The sequence below is a fragment of the Macaca nemestrina genome, chromosome 12 (genome assembly GCF_043159975.1).
Source record: "Macaca nemestrina isolate mMacNem1 chromosome 12, mMacNem.hap1, whole genome shotgun sequence".
NCBI lineage: Eukaryota > Metazoa > Chordata > Mammalia > Primates > Cercopithecidae > Macaca > Macaca nemestrina.
In genome coordinates, this window is record NC_092136.1 from 49,103,775 (window position 1) to 49,127,784 (window position 24,010).

General features: G+C 38.3%; 1 protein-coding gene and 1 long non-coding RNA gene across 7 annotated transcripts in view; one reads left to right on the top strand and one right to left on the bottom strand.

Annotated features, from left to right (window-relative positions):
• LOC139357502 (uncharacterized) overlaps window positions 1–18,999 on the bottom strand; it is a 125,895-nt gene extending 106,896 nt beyond the window's left edge. The window contains exon 1 of the long non-coding RNA XR_011610796.1: window positions 18,820–18,999. This is a non-coding gene — a long non-coding RNA (uncharacterized lncRNA). The remainder of the gene's footprint in view (window positions 1–18,819) is intronic.
• The window catches only part of LOC105486943 (SRY-box transcription factor 6), an 806,217-nt gene that overhangs the window by 109,453 nt on the left and 672,754 nt on the right, over window positions 1–24,010 (top strand). For 4 of the 6 annotated variants that reach the window (XM_071075039.1, XM_071075037.1, XM_071075047.1 and 1 more), the window contains exon 4: window positions 19,795–19,974. The gene's annotated coding sequence lies outside the window, so the exon portion shown is untranslated. Of the gene's footprint in view, window positions 1–17,747; window positions 17,851–19,794; window positions 19,975–21,193; window positions 21,212–24,010 lie in introns of those variants that run through there. The other 2 variants (XM_024794517.2, XM_071075042.1) reach the window with 2 other exon arrangements.

Genomic DNA, 24,010 nt, shown 5'->3' on the forward strand with positions numbered 1-24,010 from the left:
AAAACCACAATGAGATACCATCTCACACCACTTAGAATGGCAATCATTAAAAAGTCAGGAAACAACAGGTGCTGGAGAGGATATGGAGAAATAGGAACACTTTTACACTGTTGGTGGGATTGTAAACTAGTTCAACCATTATGGAAAACAGTATGGCGATTCCTCAAGGATCTAGAACTAGAAGTACCATATGACCCAGCCATCCCATTACTGGGTATATACCCAAAGGATTATAAATCATGCTGCTATAAAGACACGTGCACACGTATGTTCATTGTGGCACTATTCACAATAGCAAAGACTTGGAATCAACCCAAATGTCTATCAGTGACAGACTGGATTAAGAAAATGTGGCACATATATACCATGGAATACTATGCAGCCATAAAAAAGGATGAGTTTGTGTCCCTTGTAGGGACATGGATGCAACTGGAAACCATCAGTCTCAGCAAACTATCGCAAGAACAGAAAACCAAACACCGCATGTTCTCACTCATAGGTGGGAACTGAACAATGAGATCAGTTGGACTCGGGAAGGGGAACATCACACACCAGGGCCTATTATGGGGAGGAGGGAAGGGGGAGGGATTGCATTGGGAGTTATACTTGATGTAAATGACGAGTTGATGGGTGCTGACGAGTTGATGGGTGCAGCACACCAACATAGCACAAGTATACATATGTAACAAACTGCACGTTATGCACATGTACCCTAGAACTTAAAGTATAATAAGAATGAAAAAAAAAAAAAGAACTTCATATCCTGCCAAAGTAGGCTGTATAAGCGAAAGAGAAATAAAAAGATATTTTCCAGACAAGCTAACACTAAGCGAATTTGTTGCCATTAGACCAACCTTACAGGAGATCCTTAAGGGAGTTTTAAACATGGATACAAAAGAATGATGCCATCTACCACCAAAACACACTTAGGTACATAGCCTAAAGACCTTATAAAGCAACCACGCAATAGAAACTACAAAGCAACCAACTAACAACCTTATGATAGGATCAAACCTCACATATCAATATTAGCCTTGAATGTCGATACTTTAAACACCCTACTTAAAAGGCGCAAGGTGGAAAGTTTGGATTAGAAAACAAGACTCATCTGTCTGCTGTCTTGAAGACACCCATCTCACACATAACAACATCCATAGGCTCAAAGTAGAGGGTTAGAGAAAGATCTGTCATGCACATGGAAAACAGAAAAAAATAGGGATCACTGTTCTTATATCAGATAAAACAGACTTTAAGCCAACCATAGTAATAAAGGACAAAGAAAGGCATTATATAATGATAAAGGGTTCAATTCAACAAGAAGACTTAACTATCCTACATATATACACATCCAACAGTGGAGCACTCAGATTCATAAAACAAGTACTTCTAGACCTATGAAAAGACTTAGACAGTTACACAGTAATAGTGGGGAACTTCAACACCCATACTGTCAACATTAGACAGGGCATTGAGGCAGAAAATGAACAAATTTTAGACTTAAACTTGTCACTTGATCAACTGGACCTAATAGACATCTACAGAATACTCCACCCATCAACCACAGAATATACAGCCTTCTCATCTGCATGTAGAACATACTCCAAGATCAACCACATGCTTGACCATAAAGCAAGTCTCAATAAATTCAAAGAATACAGTGGAATAAAAATAGAAATGAATACCAGAAAGATCCCTCAAAAACACATGCTTATAAGGAAATGAAACAACTTACCCCTGAATGACTTTTGGGTAAACAATGAAATTAAGGCAGAAATAAACAAATTATTTGAAAAAAATGAAAACAGACACAAAACATACAAAAATCTCTGGATGCAGTAAAAGCAATGTTAAGAGGAAAGTTTATAGTGGTAATTGCCTACCTCAAAAAGTTAGCAAGATCTCATATTAATGATCTAACATTATACCTACAGGAACTAGAAAAACAAGAACAACTAATCCCAAAGCTAGCAGAAGAAAAGAAATAATTAAAATCTGAGTGAAACTGAATGAAATTGAGACCCAAAAATCCATACAAAGAATCAACAAACTAAAAGCTGGTTATTTGAAAAGATAAATAAAATAGATAGATCATTAGCTAGATTAACAAAGAAAAAAAGATTCACATAAACACCATCAGAAATGACAAAAGGTGACATTACAACTGATCCCACCGAAATACAAAATATCCATGGAAAATATTATGAACACCTCTATGCACACAAACTGTAAAATCTAGAGGAAATTGATAAATTACCAGAAACACACAACCTCCCATGGTTGAATAAGGAAACAATTGAAACCCTGAACAGACCAAGATTGACTTCTGAATTAGAATCAGTGATAGAAAGCCTACCAACCAAAAACAAAAAGCCCCAGCTGGATGGATTCACAGCTAAATTCTACCTGATATACAAAGAAGAGCTGGTATCAGTTCTACTAAAAGTATCCCCAAAAATCAAGGAGGAAGGACTCCTTCCTACCTCAATCTACGAAGTGAGCATCACCCTGATACCAAAACCTGGCAGTCACAGTGAAAAAATAAAACAATGAGCCAATATTCCTGGTGAATATAGACACAAAAGTCTTCAAGAAAATAATAGCAACCCAAACTCAACAGTACATCAAAAAATTAATTCACCACAATAAACAGGTTTCATTCCTCAAATGCAAGGCTTGTTCAACATACACAAATTAATAAATGTGATTCACCACATAAACAGAGTTAAAAACAAAAACCATATTATCATCTCAATAGATGTGGAAAAAGCTTTTGATAAAATCCAGCATCGCTTCATGATAACAATTATCAAGAAACTAGGCATCAAAGGAACATACCTCAAAATAATAAGACCCATCTATTACACACCATAGCCAATGCCATGCTGGATGGGCAAAAACTAAAACCATTCCCCTTGAGAACTGGAGTAAGACAAGGATGCCCACTGTCACCACTCCTATTCAACATAGTACTGGAAGTGTTAGCCAGAGCAGTCAGGCAAGAGACAGAAATGAAAGTCAACCAAATAGGAAAAGAAGAAGTCAAACTCTTTTCACAGATTATATGATTCTATACCTAGGAAACCCTGAAGACTCTGGCAAAAGGCTCTTGGAACTGATAAACGACTTCAGTAAAGTTTCAGGATACAAAATCAACATACAAAAATCAGTATGATTTCTATACACCAATAATGTTCAAGCTGAGAGCCAAATGAAGAATGCAATCCCACTTACAGTAGTCATATCCAGGAAATATCTAGGAATATATCTAACCAAGGAGGTGAAGGAGCTCTACAAGGAGAAATACAAAACACTGCTAAAAGAAATCATAGATGACACAAACAAATGGAAAAACATTTCATGCTCATGGATTGGAAGAATCAGTATTGTTAAAATGGCCATATTGCTCAAAGCAACCTACAGATTCAGAGTAATTGCAATTCCTATCAAAATACCAATGTAATTTTTCTTTTCTTTTCTTTCTTTCTTTTTTTTTTTTGGTGATGGAGTCTTGCTCTGTCACCTAGACTGGAGTGCAGTGGTGTGATCTTGGCTCACTGCAACCTCCACCTCCTGGGTTCAAGAGATTCTTCTGCCTCAGCTACCCAAGTAGCTGCTACAACCTAGTGCATACCACCACACCCAGCTAATTTTTGTGTATTTTTAGTAGAGATGGGGTTTCACCATATTGGCCAGGCTGGTCTCGAACTCCTGACCTCAAGTGATCTGTCCACCTTGGCCTTCTAAAGTGCTGGGATTACAGACGTGAGCAACCATGCCCGGCCCCAGTGTCATTTTTCACGGAAGTAGAAAAGACTATTCTAAAATTGATATGGAACCAGAAAAGAGCCCAAGCAGCCAAAGCAATCTTACAAAAAAAGAACAAAGCTGGAGGCATAACATTACCTGAATTCCAACCATACTATAAGTCTACAGTAACCAAAACAGCATGGTACTGCCATAAAAACGGATTCATAGATCAATGGAACAAAATAGAGAACTTAGAAATAAAGCCACATACCTACAACCATCTGATCTTTGACAAAATTGACAAAAATAAGCAATGGGGAAAGGACTCCCTATTCAATAAGTGATTCTGGGATAGCTGGCTAGTCATATGTAGAAGAATAAAACTGAACCTGTACCTTTCACCATATATAAAAATTAACTAAAGATGGATTAAAGATTTAAATATAAGACCCTAGAGTAGGAGAATCCTAGAAGAAAACCTAGGAAACACCATTCTGGACATCAGCTTTGCTAAAGAATTTATGACTAAGTCCTCAAAAGCAATTGCAACAAAAACAAAAGTGAACAACTGGGACGTAATTAAACTGAAGAACTTCTGCATGCAAAAGAAACTGTCAACAGAGTACATAGACAACCCACAGAATGGAAGAAAATATTTGCAAATTATGCATCCAACAAATGTCTAATATCCAGAATCCATAAGGAGCTTAAACAGTTGAACAAGCAAAACACAAATAACCCCATTAAAAATGGGGAAAAGACATGAACAGACACTTCACAAAAGAAGGCATACAAGTGGCCAAAAAACCTGAAAAAATGCTCCACATCACTGCTCATCAGAGAAATGCAAATGAAAACCACAATGAGATATCATCTCATACAAGTCGGAATGGCTATTATTAAAAAGTAAGAAAACAACAAATGCTGGCGAGGCTTATACATTGTTGGTGGAGATGTAAATTAGTTCAGCTATTGTGAAGAGCGGTTTGGAGATTTCTTAAATAACTTAGAACTACAATTCAACCCAGCTATCCCATTACTTGGTGTACATCTAAAAGAAAACAAATTATTCTACCAAAAAGATACATGCACTTGCATCTTCATTGTAGCACTGTTCACAATAATAAAGACATGGAATCAATCTAGGTGCCCATCAATGGTGGACTGGATAAAGAAAATGTAGTATGTATACAACATAAAATACTATTTAGCCATAAAAATGAATGAAATCATGTCCTTCGCAGCAACATGGATGCAGCTGGAGGTCATTATCCTAAGCGAATTAACACAGGAATAGAAAATCAAATACCACGTGTTCTCACTAATAAGTGGGAGCTAAATATTGAGTACACATGTACATAAAGACTGCAGTAATGGAAACTGGGACTACTAATGTGAGATAGGAGGGAGATGGGAATGGGTTGAAAAACTATTGGGTATTATGTTCACTGCCTGGGTGATGGGATAATTTGTACCCCAAACCTCAGCATCACGCAGTATACCCAGGTAACACACCTGCACATATATCTCCTGAATACAAAATAAAAGTTGGAAAAAATAAATTTAAAAAATGCTGTTATATATCCAGACACGAAATACGTAGGGATATATTTAATGAAATATGGTTAAGACTTCTGCATTGAATATACAGAACATTACGGAGGAAATTTAAAGATGATCTAACTGGAGAGACATGCTATTTTCACAGACTGAAAAACTTAGTGGTGTTAAATATCAATTTTCTCAAAACTTATCTGTAGATTAAATAAAATCCCAATAAAAATCCCAACAGGCTTTTTTGAGGGGTAAAAGTTGACAAGCTGATTCTAAAATTTATATGTAATTGAAAGTGTCCTAAAATAACAACAACCAAAAAGAATAAATTTGGAGGACTTAAACTTTCTGACTTCAAGACTTAGTGTAATGTTATGGTAATCAAGACAGTGTAGTATTTATGTGTAGACAGGCAACTGGAACAGAATAGAGGGTTCCGAAATAGATCCACATTTATGTTGTCAATTGATTTTCTACCAAAGTGCCCAAAGCAATTCCAAAGAAAATGATAGTCTAAAAAATGCTGTCAGAACAACTGACTATCTGTATGGGGAAAAAAATGAACTTCGCCTGTTGCAAGTAAAACTCCTGTTTCCATTGCTACTCTATGTCTACTCTGAATACCTCATTTCTGACACCAGATGTGTGGGTTTTATTTTTCCCATACCAAGCAATTCTGCACTTTTCAGCAGACATTGAATGGGTGTCCTAGCATTTAATTCAGTTATGAGATGATCTACCTAGAGATTATATTAACTTTCACAGGTTAAGAGTTCAATCCTACAGAACTGCCACCACCTCAGACACCAGTTGTAAATCCAGGTTGCATTTGTGCTTCTCTGACCAACCTGCTGTAAATCAAAAGTTCCCACAACCCCATCCTTTGGTTCAATAATTTTCTAGAATGGCTCACAGAACTCAGGAAAATAGTTTACTTACTCGATTACTGGTTTATTATGAAAGGATACAACTTAGAAATAGACAGATGGAAAAGATGCATGGGGAAAGGGTGTGGAGCTCTTATACCCTCTTCAGAGTGCCACCCTCTCAGTACCTCCATGTGTTTACCAATCTGGAAGTTCTCCAAACCCAATCTTTTCGGGATTTTTGGGAAGGCTTCACTACATAGGCATGATGAACTATTAATTCAATTCCTATCCCCCATTCCTTTCCCAGAGGAAGGGATATAGGACGAAAATTTCAAAGCTTCTAATCATGGCTTGGTCTTTCCGGTGAGTAGTCTCAATCCAGGAGCCCATCAAGAGTCACCTTGTTAGAACAAAAGATGCTCCTATCACACAGGAAACGTCAAGCAGTTTAGGAACTCTGTTGTCAGGAACCAAGGTTAAAGATGAAGTATTAGAAGAAAAAGATGCTCCTAGCACTCCTATCTCTTAAGAAATTACAAGGGGGCTTTAGGAGCCCTGTATCAGGAACTGGGGGCAGAGACCAATATATGGATTTGTATTATTTCACACCCATACATCACACTGTACACAAAAATTAAGATGACTAGGGACTTTAATGTAAAAGCTAAAACTATAAAATCTCTAGATGAAAACATAAGAGGCTATTTTTGCAATCTTGCAACATCAATACAAGATAATGGAATTTGATTTTTAGACAGAACTTAGAAAGCCAGTGATAAAAGAAAAAAATTAATAATGTGGACTTTATCAAAATTAAAAACATCTACTCATCAAAATACATTGTTAACAGAATGAATAGGGGAGTCACAGACATGGAGAAAATATTTGCGAAAACATGTCTGGCAAAGGTGTTGTATTCAGAATTATAAGCAATTCTACAATTCAATAAAATTAGACAATCAACTCTCCCCCGACCAAAAAAAGATTAAAGACCTTGAATGGGCATCTCAGAAAGTATTATACACAAATGGTCAATAAATATATGAAAAAGTGCTCAATGTCATTAGTATCTGGAGAATTAAAACTAAAACACATCCTCCAGAATGGCTAATATTTTTAAAAAGCTGACCAAACAAACTGGATAATATCAAATATAGGTAAAATATGAGGCAACTGAAATTTTCATACATTGCTGGTGGGAATATAAAATGATATGACCACTTTGGAAATTGGTTTGGCAACTTATAAAGTTAAACATAAATCTAATTAAAATCTAGAAATTCCACTCTAAGATTTTTACCTGAGAAAACATGTTTGCAAAAACATTTGTACAAGAATGTTTATAGCAGCTTTATTCATATTAGCCCAAACTGGAAACAATTCAAATGTTCGTCAATGCAGCCTGATAAATAAATGGTCATATATACACAGAATGGGATACTACTCAACATTAAAAATGGGCCGGGCATGGTAGCTCATGCCTGTAATCCCAGCACTTCGGGAGGTGGATCCCGAGGTCAAGAGATCGAGATCATCCTGGCCAACATGGTGAAACTCCATCTCTACTAAAAATACAAAAATTAGCTGGGCGTGGTGGCACGCACCTGTAGTCCCACCTACTTGGGAGGCTGAGGCAGGAGAATCGCTTGAAACCGGAAGGCAGAGGTTGCAGTGAGTCGAGATCGCACCACTGCACTCCAGCCTGGTGACAGAGCGAGACTCCATCTCAAAAAAAAAAAATAAAATAAAATAAAAAATTAATCTTTCACTGAAATGCATGATAGCATGGATGAAATTCAAAACATTTTGTTGAGTAAACAAAGCTATATTCAAGAGTACATACTGAATTTATATGAAGAACAAGAATTTGTAATGAACAAGAATAGGCAAAACTAATCTACTGTGATAGCAATCACAATAATGATTGCCTCTGAAGGGGTAGGTATTGACTGAGAAGGGGCAGAAGATATATTTTTGGGATGATGGAAATCCTCGATATTTTGATAGACTGGGTTTTTATGGTTGTATAGTTTTATAAAGTAGATTAATAAATCAGAACACAAAGGCAAGAAACAGATCAATATAGACATGGAGACTTCATATAGATAGAGGTGACAAGTCAACGATTGGTGCTGGGATAACTGGCAAGTCACATGTAGAAGAATGAATTTGGATCCTCATCTCTCACCTTATACAAAAATCAACTCAAGATGGATCAAAGACTTAAATAAAAGACCTGAAACCATAAAAATTCTACAAGATGACATCAGAAAAACCTTTCTAGACATTGGCTTATGTAAAGAGTTCATGACCAAGAAACCAAAAACAAATGCAACAAAAACAAAGATAAATAGATGGGACTTAGTGAAACTCAAAAGCTTCTGCATAGCAAAAAACACAATCAGTGGGGTAAACAGATAACCCACTGAGTGGGAGAAAATCTTCACAATCTATACATCTGACAAATGACTAATATCCAGAATCTACAAGGAATTCAAACAAATTAGTGAGAAAAAAACAATCCCATAAAAAAGTGCCCTAAGGACATGAATAGACAATTCTCCAAAGAAGACATACAAATGGCCAACAAAATATTAAAAAATGCTCAGCAGCCGGGCACACACCTGTAATCCTTGCACTTTGGGAGGCTGAGGTGGGTGGATCACCTGAGGTCAGGGGTTTGAGACTAGCCTGGCCAACATGGTGAAACCCCGTCTCTACTAAAAATGCAAAAATTAGCCAGGCATGGTGGTGTGCCCCTGCAATCCCAGCTACTTGGGAGGCTGAGGGGGAAGAATTGCTTGAACTTGGGAGGTGAAGGTTGCAGTGAGCAGAGATCACGCCACTGCACTCCAGGCTGGGTGACAGAATGAGACTCCATTTCCAAAAAAAAAAAAAAAAAAAAAAAAAAAAAAAAAAAAAAATGCTCAACCTCACTAATGACTAGGGAAATGTAAATCAAAACCACAGTGCAATACTACCTTACTTTTTTAGGAATGGCCATAATCAGAAAACAAAACAAAACAAACAAACAAAAATAGATGTTAGCATGGATATGCTGGAAAGGGAACACTTTTACACTGCTGGTGGGAATGTAAACTAGTACAATCACTATGAAAAACAGTGTGGAGATTCCCTAAAGAACTAAAAGTAGAACTACCATTTGATCCAGCAATCCCTCTACTGGGTATCTACCCAGAGGAAAAGAAGTCATTATAGGAAAAAGATACTTGCACATGCATATTTATAGCAGCACAATTCACAATTGCAAAAATATGGTACCAGTCCAAACACCCATCAGTCAATGAGTGGATAAAGAAATTGTGGTTTATATATGATGGAATACTACTCAGTCATTAAAAGGAATGAAATGATGGCATTCACAGCAAGCTGGATGGAATTGGAGACCATTATTGTAAGCGAATTAACTCAGGAATGGAAAACCAAACATCATATATTCTCACTCATAAGTGGGAACTAAGCTATGATAAGGCAAGGACATAAAAATAATACAGTGGACTCTGGGAACTCAGGGGAAAGGGTGGGAGGGGATGAGGGTTAAAAGACTACACATTGGGTACAGTGTACACTGCTCAGGTGATGGGTGTACCCAAATCTCAGAAATCATCACTAAAGAACTTATTCATGTAACCAAACACTACCTGTTCCCCAAAAACCTATTGAAATAAATAAAATAAATCAGTATATATACAAAAGCTTGAAATATACTTATGAGCACGTTATTAGCAATGTGGAGCTAAATACCAAAAGTAACACTTGAAAGACTTGACAGTGATTGCCTTTGGGTCATATGAATGAGGGTGGGGAATGGTGTGGTGGAGGTCCATTGTCACATAAGCTTTTCAATAAAATTGAATTTTTTACTTCTTGCAAGCATTACTTTAAGAAAAGTAAAATCAATTAAAAATAAAAAGCATTTACAAGATGACCTAGCAATGCTCTTTTACTGATTTTTACAAATAAGTGAAAATAAGTATATTCTTAGGACCTAAAAGAAATCAGGCATGAGCAAAAAATGAGTCAAATCAGATAACTTGACATTAGGTCTATAAGAAATATCAAGATTTCTACCTCTCTTTCTGATAGAATTTCATGAGAATCTTTGCATGTATGCTCTTAGGATGTCTGCTATGAGGAATGCTTTTATTTTCTCAATTGTAAATGTAGAAGCAGTAGTTAGGAGATAGGAATGACTTAGAATGAAGGCTTATTAATAGATACGTTATAGGATGAAACCTGAAAAAAATTCTGCAGTTGAATGATTTGTATAAATAATTTTAATAGTTGATTTATTAAACTCTACACTAGTCTCTTATTGAGCATAGTATCTACATATACATAGTCAATGAATACAAAACTATACTATTAAGACGATCTAATACTCTAGCTTATCTTTATGTACAACCCTATACTCTCAGGAAAAATGAGATATTACTCACTCCCACTACTTGTAGGTTGTATATTTTTCTTGTGACATTTGAATGACCATGCCAGTCAATGTATTCCATGCAATTGTTGGAATGACTTGCAATGGTTGTAAACGGTACACTCATGGAATACAGATACCATGGTTCTTTTGCTTACTCTTCTTATATCTTAGCATCCACACCTGTACATTTGGAAGTAGCTCAGATAAATTGTTCTTAGTTCTTTCATTTTAGGATTTTTAGTTTACCTTAAGGACATCAGAAAATAAATACAGACACCACAAGGAGTACATGAGCCCTCCTTGTGTAACTGTAAGTGTTAACTGTTGCATGTATTACTTTGCTTGTGAAATATTGTAACAAACGGACCAAAAAGAAGTTTGCTAATTACAGGACACCTCTTATGTAGTTTACAAATACTGGTCATCTTGGTAGAAAAAAGAATCTCCATGCTCTTCCAAATATAGGCACACAAAATGAAAGCAGAATGAGAAAGTTCACATTTTGGGTGCTTAGATTTGTCAAATGATAAAAGGGAAATAGTATTTTTAATAACTGTACAGAAGAAATTTGTGAAACAGTAGGAAATAAAATAAGAACAAGTCCACAAAATTGTGATAGTTGGTAGCTGTAGTGGCTCAAATAAAATTATGGCAAAAAAGGTTAATGAATTAAAAAAGAGCAGGCCCTGTACCTGTTCTCCTAGGTCCAATTGATATGGCCCTATTCCAGGAAAGGTGGGTTGGTACTTCATTTTCCTATTGCTATATTTGGAAAAATCACAAAATTGCTGAAATTCTGGGTCAAAAGACTACAAGGTAAAACAGTTATATATGATCACCTATCTCATATAGACATATATAGTTTTATTGATATTAAATATAACTACTTGATTTTGATGAAAACCTTGAATGCACCTTGTGCTTAAAGAGTTTTCCAAGCCAGGCACGGTGGCATGGGTCTGTAGTCCCAGCTACTCAGGAAGCTTAAGGCAGGAGTGATCCCTGGAGTTCGATGCCATCCAGGGCAACGTAGTGTAGAGTTTTCCAGTGTGGATGATTATAGTGTGTTTCACTGCCTGCCATCCAGGAAGTCTTTGTAATTTTTTCTTTCATCATGCCCAGATAACATATACTCATAATGAAAAAACCAGTGAAACATTAAATCTCTTATTGGCTTTGCAAAATAATTTCTTAAACATTAATGGATAAAATGTTATTCTAACAAAAGCTATTTTAAAAAGAGAATAGCAACAAACATTGGAATCCCACTCATAAAATTTAGACATAAGAGATTTTGTACTAGAACTGATTTTGAAAACCAAAGTAGTTTTACGAATTTCTCCTTGTATATTAAACCTGAGCTGTAAAGGTAGGATAATAGAAGTCTACTGGTGATTTTTAACAATCTTTTAACCAATATAATATCAAGGACCAAATGTTGCTGGTTCAAAGTAGTTTCTTTGTTCCTTATATTTAAGTAATAATGGTCTTAATACAAATTGTAATACTTGTGTAAATAATCAGCTTACATTTAAAAAACTCTTAATTGAATAAAGTCAAATACATGAATATGTTGTTTTACTCTTTATTATAATTTGGGAGACAGTTGAAACTTAACAGTGAAATACATTCAATATCAATAATAATATCCACATAAATAAATGCCTATGGGTGGTGAATATTGAATAAAAATTGTAAGACAAGTAATTATTTTATGCTGCATTTTTTTCATGTTAAATGAAGTTTTAATTTTGAAAATGGAAATGTGTTAGTATATTCAGAAATTTTTCCTAATTAGATATTTTTGCTCAGTTTGTGCTAATCCAGGTAATTACATATTGTACCACTTGCTTAATTGTTTTCTCTTTGTTTAAAAATTACCTTTTCCTTTTAGACTAATATAAAAGTATCAGAAGTAAATTTAGAAAATAACTCATCTAGGCAATAGAAACACCATATTTCTGTCATTTATTAGACTATACTTATTCCCTACTGAATAAAAATAAAAGACATCATGGATGATAACCAAAATTAGAATTTATTTGGTTTCTCTAGTGGATACCAAATATGCAGTTACTAGGCATGGGCAGGAGATTAATGCCTCCTGAAGAAGATTCATCATTTTGAGTAAAGAAAAATACCCAAATGAATATTTTAAAACTTAAACAAACAAACAAACAAAAAAGCACAAAGTGTGGTGCCTGGTTCAATAAATAATAATATCAAAAACAAACATCAGTGATTTTTAGCTGCTGCTGCTGCTTTTTTTGTTTTGGTAATACGGGCTCATGATTATCACATCCAACTGTTGAAATATTCATTTGACATTATCTTAGATATAAACTTAGATAGCTAGTAGTGTTATTGTCTGGCAAAGTCACATGATTTTCAGTTTTATCATTATATTTTCTCACAGTGGTGATGTAGTAGTTAATGTGGTCTTCAATTTTGTAGACAGCTAACACTTGGCTTACTGAGACTAACACTTTCACACCAATAAGTAAAACTTGGTAAGATGGATTGTCTACTGCACAGATCTTATGCTGTAGTTACAGAGTTAAGAAGGCCTTGTTATTGTGAATGTGTATTATGAGTATATTGTACACAGTCCTGGTATGCAAATGTGTAGCATTCAGAGAAGTGAAATAATTCTGTGTTATTATTATCTTTGTAAATCACGTCTTAAGAGTTTTTGAGGACTTTATGATGGCAGTTTTCTATAGTCACAGTCATACAGTATGTGCAGCACAAAGTGTTTTCTTTCACTATTAACAATAGCTGAGCCAATGAAAATGCTTTTTAAATATACACCCAGCAAGCAGTTATCTGGCTCGTCCTTCTTACTATCCACAAACCATCTTTTATCGTCTTTTAAGACCGCATACGAAACAGCTTTGTAAACATCTGTTTTTCATTGTTAATTGTCAGGAAAACTGGAATTTAAATGCTTCTTTAGAAGCCTCCTAATCCTATCAAGGAGAATAAGTTGCATATGTTTATCTTTTCTTCTGTAGATTGTTTCTTTAGACTTCATTAAAAAAATACACACGTAGTATTCATTCACTTTCTAAAAATTACTTTTAAGATAATATTTCAATAGATATTTTGAGGATATTGCTTTTTAGTAATTAGTTGAAATTATTGGCAACATGGGCTATATGTTAAAAAGATGCATGATAAATATAGACTTAAATCTAGTATGTCTTTTCAAATCATTTTCAGAGTTTTCTTGGGCATATTCCATATTGAAACGTGCAATAAAAGAAAATATAAAGAATAGGTACTTGGTAGCTAAATAACAAATTAATTTAGAGCTCCAAATCTTCAATCATAATTATTCTCTAGGAAATATATGCTTTATTTTCATAGGCTTTTTCTGTTCCAATAATCAAGCCATTAATGTCAACAGAGTATCTCTCACAGTGATATACTAAGAAGGCTTTTGCAATAGTACAGTGTGATTTCCTTCTAAGTGAAAAGGATCTCTTGCAAGAATTACTTGAAAAATATTAAAATTCTGCTCTAGTTGTTCTGAATGTATAATGTAAAAGCAAATGCACCTATCTCTTGAGAACAGAAAGAGCATCCATAATTTAATAATTAAGTAATGTAATAACCAATAATTTTTCTTACCTATAAATATACCTAAATAACGAGAGTATGGAATATTAAGAGAAGTAGTTGGTTGTTATTAAAAACTTTTTTTTTCAGAATGTACTCTTTTAAAATATTTTGTAATCTTTATTAAATTGCTATCTTTTTCATGTCATTGGAATGCATTGTGAATTTTTGTTTTTAAAAGGCTCGTACTCTATTTCTAAATGGGTAGAAATTGGAAACTTACTATTCACTATTTTTATCTGCTTTTCAGTTTTTGCTTTTCAAACTTGTGCTGAAGTGATGTAGAACTAGGCCTTATCACTGCATATAAAATTAATTGAAATGACATATTGTTGCAGTTTCTATGACAACCATATCATGATGCTGATGCTCTTAAAAATATCTAAAATATGCTAATTCTAGTGAACATAGTTAACACTTATTTGCTTAATATTCAATTTAGTACTAAACTTCATCAACTTTGAAAGTAGGTTGATAACATATTGTGTGCAATTAAAAGAGGTTTTTGTATTGAGCTGTTGAGTTTAGTATTTTCCCCTAGAAGCCTACTATTCTAGAACTTTAAGTGTGAATAAGTGAAGCTTTTCATTTGTTATTGTCTTAAACAGACATGAATGAACATGAGGATAATCATTGTTGCAGATTTTCACTATTGTTTTCTTCTTCCCCTCCCCCCTTTTTAAAGATAATATATTCAAACTCATAGAAAACATTCTGATGAAAATAAAAATTCAATAAAACCCAATGAGTTATTTAAATAATAGCAAACATCCAGATACTTGGGAACACTGACTTATTTTTTAGCTTTCATTTGTTTGTTTGAATTTGAGAAGATAACATCTCTATCTTGTATGTATCATTATGATACATGCTAAAGACATAAAACTTAGCAAGTTATAGAATAATTTTGCATAGCAATTATATTAAACACTTTGACTTGAAATACAGTTTGAGTTTTCTTTTAGAATTGATTTAAAAGTAAAAGATGTTATTTGGAATTGGCTTATAACTATACATCCTGTTTTTAAATAAAGGTTTTTATAGATGTATCATTTGATAAGTCAGAAAACTTATTTTTAGAAATGTATACAATTTGTTGGTTAATAAAAATAACGGGTAATTTCAACAGTATGTGCCAAATAGAATGAAATATCATCATATGGAATTATCAAATATTGAACAGAATGCTTCCGCTGGCATATTTAATAAAAATTAATTTTCAATATATATGCAATAGATCTTTCATTAATATATATTAAATCATAAAAGCAAAAAGATAAATTCTTAGTTAACATACTTTTAATTATTTGTTTTGCACATACTAGGTACTCAGTAAATATTTAAGCATGAATAAAATTGTGGAAAACAAGCAAAAAGTCTCCAATATGATTGTAATGTTAAAAAAAATACGCACACAAAAGAAATCCAGTATTTAGGAATTTAAAAAATAGTATGGGATTTCGAAGAAGGTTTTTGAGTAACACATTTTAAAATTAGAGAATTTAGTCAAATTTAGTTTTAAACACAATGCTAACAAATAATAAAACAAAATTGCTGAGGCAAAATATCAAATATTTAAAGACTAGTAGTAAATTATTGTTTCATATTTATTGGTGGGAAGTTTTACAGCATTATTTTTGTGTTCCTTGTTTGTCTTTTATTAGGTATTGGAAAGGACCTATACTGATTTACCGAATTTTTCTAGGCTGGCTAAAATGTATAATGAATGATATAGTAATCATCTTCGTGAATGGCCAACCTCAGACTTGGGAAGAGGCAAGTGGGTCTATAAATGGAGAAAGGCATGTAGGAAGGAATGCGCATGCTTTAACATTACTTGATGGTGAAAAGATAACACGGTATCTCAGAAGGATGTTATCATGAGGGGTACTTTGAATTTTAGTGACTAAAGTTTATTTCTGTGGTTATTACCCTATATCCCTTCCTTATATTTTTCCTTTCTGTGTTTTATTGTGATAATCATGCTTACTTGTGTAATTATTTAGATCACTTTCAGTTAAAAAAAATTCCAAAATTCTGTGTATCATTGTAAGAGAAACAGATGATGGATAGAAATTTCACTTTTCATCTGGATGTTTCAGAAGTGTTAGTTTTGGCCACCTTAAGCAATAAAGCAATGATTACCTTACTAAATACATATATTTTCAGATAGCACTTCAAAAATGTTAGGTCTGGTATTGTTAAAAATATAGCTGACATGTATGTTTTTTGGGAAATTGGTAGGAGTTTACAACATTCTGGTTTCTATCACATTCTTAGAATTTTTTATTAAAAATCATGGAATTGGTCCCTGACTGCACATGTGATTTGTGTTCCAGTTTTGTAGTCACTGGATTTGTTTAATTCCTACCCTGGCTTAGTTTCTGCCAGTTATGTTAAACTTCATGTGTATATTTTTTCCATTTAAGATAAAATGAACTGCCAGGATTATGTATGGCAAAACCAAGAGCCCTTTGAGTTAAGGCTCTCGGGACATTGTACAAGTCTAATGTTCTTGTATAAGGTTGGCCTACCCACTGCAACTAAGAAATGAGATGATTTGAGGGCTATTACATACTTAAGGTTTTCATAGTGGATTAGAATAGCATTACTTAGCACAGGTGTTTCTATAATTGGGATTCCCTGGGAAAATTCAGTACTGTTCTCAATAACATTCAGCTTTCCACATAAATGGAAGAGCCATCCAATGTTAATTTGATAGGCTGTGGCATGAAACAGGGAGTGGGGTCTGGCTTGGGGGCCTGTTGCTTCTTTTATTGGAGAAGACATTTCTTGTTGTCCATTAGCACCGGGTTGCTGTGGCTATATTTTTAAATTTTAATTTATTCCATTATTTATTTATTGCTGACCAAAATACTGAATGGGCACAGCCGAAGTCAGCCAGGGCTGATTTATGCTCATATGAAACAAAATAGTTCCCTAGTGCCCCTTTTTCTTGAAATAAATAGAATTCTTCTCAATTTATAAAGTATATTTAAATAATGTCTATGCATCCAAGTAGCAGGGAAATGACTGAGGAACCCGTGGGGCACAGTTCACCGAGGAGGACCTTCGGTGTGGCCTTGCAGATGTCCCCAAGCCTTGGAGGCAGTGACCAGGAGTAACAAAGAACAACTGCAATAAGTTATTTCAGGATTTAGCTAGGAGGTTCTTAAGCCTGGCATTCTTTTAGTGCAAGGCGTGAATACAGAAGAACGGTGAGCGAAAAAGGCTTCCATAGAGGTAGGAATGGGAAAATAGAAAATCAGTGATATAATTAATAACAATCATGATTATTTTACCTAATCCATTGTTAGACACTCAGAAGGACTGATTTCCTGAGAAATGGGCGACTATAGAGCTGAGAAATGTTCAGCTCTCGCAGCAGGCGGCTAGGCTGCCTGAACGTCCTTCTCTTGCACGCAATTCTCGTCTCGGAGACCTCCGTTTGTGACCTTGGGTCTGGCCGCGTCCCTGAGTCCCTTTGTCTATCTCCTGTTCCGAAGGTGGAGAGGAAGCGGGAGATGAGTCCCAGGGAGTACGAAGTCAGCTCTGAGCCGAGGTCACCGCAGAAGGGAGCTCGGTCTTCGGCCAGGACCGGAGCAGTTGGTATGCCTTTTCGAAGCTGCCCCCACCCTCTGCCACTGCCCTCCCGTCGGAGTTAGTGTTTGGAGTTTCGGAGCTGCAGCCCCTGTCTTGGAGCTGCAGTTTGGCCCGAAGCTTTGTAGTTTGCTGGGAGAGTTCGCCTTCGCTCGATTCCCGGCTGTTGGTTTCAGCTAGTTGGAAGTTTTAGCTCTCACTCCTGTCAGCCCGAGTCTCTGAGGGCAGACGGCGCCTAGCGCGGCCCGCGCGCCCGCAAGGCGCCCTCCCTTTGCTTCTTTCAAGCGGTCCGGGAGGTCGCCAAGGCTGCTGGGCCGGTGTCAGCTGGGTTCGTCTCTACAGCCCCTAGCTGGGCGCAGTCTTCCCCTCCACCTCAAGGTGGCGACTTAGGCACGTAAACAAAGCTCGGCCAAGCCTGACCGCTGGCACCCTCGCAGTTCATCCACGAAACAGTCTAGTTTCCCCGATGCTCTCGGGCGGGCTGAATTGACTGTAAAGGGACTTCCGTTTAGATGAGGAGTTCGGCCAGAATTTCAGAATACGCGTGTGTGTGCGTGTGTGTGTGCTCGTGCGTCCGCGCGCGCGCGTGGAGGCAGCGGGAAGCGGTGATGGGATGGAAACCCTTGGCCAAACCCGTTTGGGACGCCGCGAGCCTCCCCTCCATCACCTGAGCCCTCAGGCCGAGCGACCCAGCTGGCTGGGGTTTCGGAACCATTCTGCACCGCGAGATACCTCGGAGTGCGCAACTGGCAATTCGGAGGCTCTGGTTGCCGCCGCCAGCGGTACACGATTTGCTAATCTCGTTTTAGTGACACCCATAATTTATAAGTGGAGAGACCTGAAAAATAAAGCCCCCGCCGTGCTTGTGCCCTTCTTCGGGGTGCATGCCGGCTGATCTGAGTGGCAGGGGTAGTTGGGGCTGGGGAAGAGAGACACAGACAGTGAAAGAATAAACGTGCGGCAGTCACACAATCTTACCTCCGGGACGAAAGGACACGGTTCCTAGAACTGAGATTTCCATAGCCCGTCTGCATCCCAGCTGTTTTTCCCGTAGGCGCTTTCCTGCCTAACACCGCCTTCTGACTAACTTGGACAAGGCTTGAGCTGACCCCCTCCTTTTTTCCTCCCTTTTTTTCTTTCCAGATATTCCCTAAACTCAACCCAGGCCAAATCCAGAAGTCGGTACAGTACAGAGCTTCCATTCAATCGTGGGGGTGGGGGGGGGGGGGGAGGGAATCCCGTTTACAGTTTCTCTTAGGCAGATGGAAGAAGTAGATGGTTACAGGACTTTGGCAGGGTGCGTGGGGATGCCATGGGGTGTTGGTGTCAGGGAATCGCGATTTCTCTTAGGTATTGGTGTTGCAGGTAAGGTTCCCAGATTCCAGTTGCCCTTGTGCAGAGCTGCAGTGTCGGTGAGAGTGGAGGGTGATCCGCGTCTGATTAGAGGGGAATGGAGGAGGGTGACGTGGGGGAGAAATGGACCCTGTACAGGCTCCACGGACACACATTGTGTTAGTTCGTGTCTGTGCCGCTCTACGCTGCCTTTGGGAGCTTTTTGAGAAAGGTAGTATACTCCAGGCTTTTTCTCCCCTTCTTCATCGTCATCCCCCCACTCCCAACCCCGCCCCCGCCGCCTCAATGTGTTTAAAAAGAAGGGAATACCCTTCTAAAATAAGTTAAAAATCTTTCTCTGACTTTCCATTTGAGATGCCAAAAGGATTAAATAAATGAAACTTTATTTACAGAGGAGTTTATCCACAGACTCAGCGACATCTCTGGTCTTTGGCCTTATTCTAATTCATGGTGGTAATTACCCTTCGTTTCTTTAAGTGCAATAGATTTATTGCCTTAGAGACTATGCACAGTTTGATTGAATTATTCATTTTTTTTTCTTTGGTGTAGACTGCATCTGGGGACTCTGATGTGACGTGTAGATTTTTTTTTTTTTTTCAGGAACAAAGGGAATGTGGAAATGAAAGAGAGAGGGAGAGAGAGGCTGGCAGATGTAATGAGACGCGGTGAAGGTGTACGCAGACTGGCACTCCCACTCCTCCCTTCTGCTCTCACTGCAGCCCTGGGTAACTCGCAGGCTAACACAAACAGCTTTTCTCCCGCAGCCTGCCCTCTGTCACTGTAAGTACATCAGCCTTCTCTTATCAGCATGCAGATTCCAGCCACGCACTCCCTAGCCTGGCTTTGCACCTTAGACAGCAGAAGCGCATTTAAAAATTAACTTTCCTAAGCTAGGAAAGGCATGTCTGTAAAACTTATTTTTGATTTATCTTTATTTTTCTTTGGAAAAAAGTTCATGCATTTTTACCACTTTTCCCCCACCTCCTTTGTGGCGGTGCTGTGCCGCTACTGTCGCTACCGCTGTGATCTTCCTAACAGAAATGACACGCAGATTCAAATGAAATTTAATATTATTCTCTATCCACTTAAAGTCGAGGGACAATACCTTGTCCTTTTGCAGAATGACATCTTAAGGAACGCAGGACATTATTCAGTTTGCTTTTAGCTTTTGTTGCTGAAACACGAGTTCCGACCTCTTGGAGGCAGAGTCCCAGGGGCACTGTTATTTGGGAGTTCAGGTTATTTGGTTACTTCAAACTTAAATGAAGTGCGATGGGCAGCTGGAGTGTTGGTATGTTTGTTATCCCCGTTTAAGGAAACCAATTGCTAAAACTTCTCCGTACTGACTTGAAGTTTTCAACTTCTTCCCTTTTGGCTTTTACACTCTCTCATTTATCCTTCGTTTCAGTAAAAGTTCTTCTCGGTGTTTGGGAGCGATTGACATTTATGCTTGTCCAATTTATACAGTAGCTTTGAAGTCCTTCCTGAAAGAAGTTAGCGACTTTAATATGAAATCATGTAGGTCTGAATTGTCTGCCCGGATGGTGTAAGGAGTCTTTCAAAGCGGGAATTCGAGGTTTTAATAGCCGTTATGATTTTTGCGTGGGTGTTTCAAATACTAACTTCTCAAGCAGAATTAATTGCGTTGTCCTTCCCAAGTTCAGGGGGACTTCTTTCCAGGAACCGTGTGCGCCTTTCCTTTTGCGAGTTCGCGCCTCTTCTCTGGAGGTGCGAGGCCAAAGTTAGCAAAGCCGAATTGCCTTTGCTGGTTGCGGTGCGCAGGGACATTCGGACAGCACAGAGGCAGCGACTGCTGCGGGCAGGTAAGTCAGCCCCACCCGCTCGCCCCTCCTTCCCTCCCAGGTTCCCCCGAGCTCAGCGCCCGGGGTTCTTGCGCCGCGTGGGGCTACAACCGCCAGGGTATGTGAGCTTATGAGTGCCTGGATCTGGCCAAGGTGCCTGGGTGCCCTCTGCTCCTCCCGGAACTTCTCCGAGCCCGCAGGCCGGTGCGGACCAGGTAGGTGGAGAGCCCAGCACTTTAGCGGGCTGCTGCGCTCTCCGCCTCTCCCACTTCATTGGTATAGCCAGCGCCCGAGACTTTAGAGGAAACCCTTAGCTCGCACCCCCGCCCCCAGGGCCACGTGTCACTCCATGCACAGCCTGAAGTACGGCATCGAGACCCCAAACTTTAGTTTCCTTCCTTTAGGGATCAATATTGTTACTTGCTCCGGGTTCCGTCTTACCAGTCTACTTTGCTATCAGTTTATTAGATACAATCTAAAAGGGGTTCCTGCCACTCCTTTTCGGAAAGTTCATCGCGGCCGGGTATTAGGGCCTTCCGTGGACGCCAGAGATCTTGATAATGTCTCCTTCCTTTCCTTCTTGCCTCCCGCTAGCGGCCTGCATCTGGTCGGCAGGGTCAGTCTTGCCCACCAGAACCCCAATTGCTCTGTGATTTAAAGAGACGGACGCGCGGTATTTGGAGAGCCAAACTTGTCGCAGCAGATTGGAGGAACCCAGTCGCGCTCCAGCCTTTCTGTCCCTGATGTTTCACCTCTCTATGTGGCTCTTCCCTGAGGACTTGGTCTTTGAGACATAATCTACACCCCTCTTTTCTCTGCAGGCATTTAGTACAGGTCCTTCAATGTTAACCTCTTTAGGCTTTGGAGAGGATTTTTGGTCGTTGTGGTTGAGTTCCAGGGCAGACAGCTGAGGACTGCGAGGCTCTGGAACAGGCCCAACTACACTCTAACACACACAGAGGAGATCTGACTCCTGTCCTGGCTAGAAACACCAGTCTGAGCTTGCCCCTTGGGCCTTAGAGGTCAAGGGGCCGGCAGGCAGTTCTGGGAGCCCTGGCCTTTAAGAGCTCCCCAGCAAGGTACCAGGGCATACTTCTCATTGACCTCCAAGCTCTGGTGCCTAGAGACAGATTTTCCAGTCCTGAAAGTCACCATGGGTGGTGGAGACACAAGATTTCTTGCTGGGGGCTAACTCTCCTCCCAAAAACGTGAAGTCAGTTTAACTCACAGTCCCCAAGCTACCAGTCTTCAAGTATTGTATTTCCTGGTGGGCCAGGAGCATATGACTATTTCTTCTGCCCCACAGATCCTAGGTGCTCATCTTCACTCTTAATCTCTGCCTTTTTCTTATCTGGAGTTTATATGAAACCAACATGGAGTATACTTTAAAAAGGCAGTATATGATCGAAAGCTCAGTTTCTGTTCCATCTTCTGTGCTTGCATCCTGTCTCCATTTTCTTCAAAGATAATGTAATAGAGATGAGACTTTCTCCCCTTTATCTTTGATCAGTTCATCTGTGGGAGCTCTTCCTCATGTGGGCAACTTTAGATTGTCCTGAAACTTTCTGATTTCTCCAGTTAGCATTCATGACTCCTCTCTTTTGGTCCATATGTCCTTTCACAAAGTCTTTTTCGATGAAGTGTCTCAAAGCGGCCATCTCATATGAGTTTCTATACAGTAAGGATCTCTCCTTCACAAATCTCTGCAGGTTATGCTGGTGCTTCAGAACCTCTTTCCCAGCTTTTATCTTGATGTAGTTTTGACTTTCCACTGACTTCAGTTTCTCAAATCTAGTCTATCTCTTTGGGCCTGGGTTAAGGCAGGCCAACCTCACCTCGTGCATACTGCCTCTAGTTAGCCCTGTACTGCTATCAAAGCTAGTTTTCTCATCTATCTTTTATATTCTGCATCTCTACTACCTGAGACCTTATTCCCTGTCCTGGTCCTCCAGCTTTTTTTTGCACTGAGATAAAGTTTCAGGTGTCTACTTCTTTATGACATTCTGTGTCTTTCAAATCTATAAATCTACCCTACACATGACTCAAAGGGAATCTTTACTTAGGTTTTTCTCTGGGGGTTGTTTATTAACATAACTTTCTACATCTGACTTAGGCATTTTTATATGTCATCCTGGGTGACTGAAACTTTTCATCTTCAACAACCTTTAACCTTTAATCCACCCCTCTTGAAATTGTTTCTCTAAATCTTTTCCTCCACAAAGTTGAGGTAATATACATATATCACCCACGCAATCCCAAACAATGAAGACTTATCCATATAACAGTATAACAATTGTGGAATTGTTTTATTTGTTGTTGTGAAAATCTAATTTTTTTTGGTGGTTTGTATGTGTCCTGTTATTTATAATATTTTGAACCCATAAACTACATAATCCATATGGCCTCTAGAACACTGCCACGTCCTGTGTGAATTGCTTTTTCTTTTCTTTTCTTTTTTTTCAGTGTTTCCTCCTCTGTCGTTTAAAATGTTTCTCTTCCCCCATTTGCTGAGATCCTACTAAGTGGTGTCTTTTAATCATCTCTGCTTCCTTCATCTCTTTCTTTTCTCTCTTTTGACTACTTCTCCTTTTCATTTTCCTTCATCCTTCTTATTGTTCATCCTAACATCCACCCTTCTTGTCTTCTCCCTGGCCTGCCTGTCCTTCCTCTTCTCCGTTTGTCTCGTGACTTGCTTTTGTGGTCTAGTTCTATCTCTTAGTACTTCTTAACCATCAGCCCATGCCTCCTTCTATCACCTAACTTTTCCAAAGCACAAGCTACCATTCCTACATTTTCCTTTACCATTTGACTTCCTCACTTTCTGCAGTTTGATCCTTTTTCTTTTCTCTCCCAGTTGCCTACCTTTTCCATGCTACAGTTTGCCTTTCTCCTGACTCCTCCTCCCAGCAGCCCTAACCCCAATAGAGCTCTTTTGGTCCTTTTCCCCTTAGCCTGCCTCTCCCCCACCTAGTACTTGTGCCCATTCTCCTCTGACCCCGACTCTCTCTCTTCTT